A 327-nucleotide genomic window follows, 5' to 3' on the forward strand; every position below is an offset into this window, starting at 1 on the left:
AATCAAAACCACGAGATACCATCTCACACCCCTTAGAATAGCTATAATCAACAAGACAAGTAATAACAAATGCTGGAGAGGATGCGGAGCAAAAGAAACTCTCATACACTGCTGGTGGGACTGCACATTGGTACAACCACTATGGAGAACAGTGTGGAGTTTCCTCAAAAAACTAAGAATTGATCTACCATATGATCCAGCAATCACTCTACTGGATATTTACCCTCAAAGACTTAAAAATTCATATCCAAAAAGATATTTGCACACCAATGTTCATAGCAGCGTTATTCACAGTGGCCAGGACATGGAAGTAACCGAAGTGTCCTA

Source organism: Pteropus vampyrus, unplaced genomic scaffold (genome assembly GCF_000151845.1).
Source record: "Pteropus vampyrus isolate Shadow unplaced genomic scaffold, Pvam_2.0 Scaffold24, whole genome shotgun sequence".
NCBI lineage: Eukaryota > Metazoa > Chordata > Mammalia > Chiroptera > Pteropodidae > Pteropus > Pteropus vampyrus.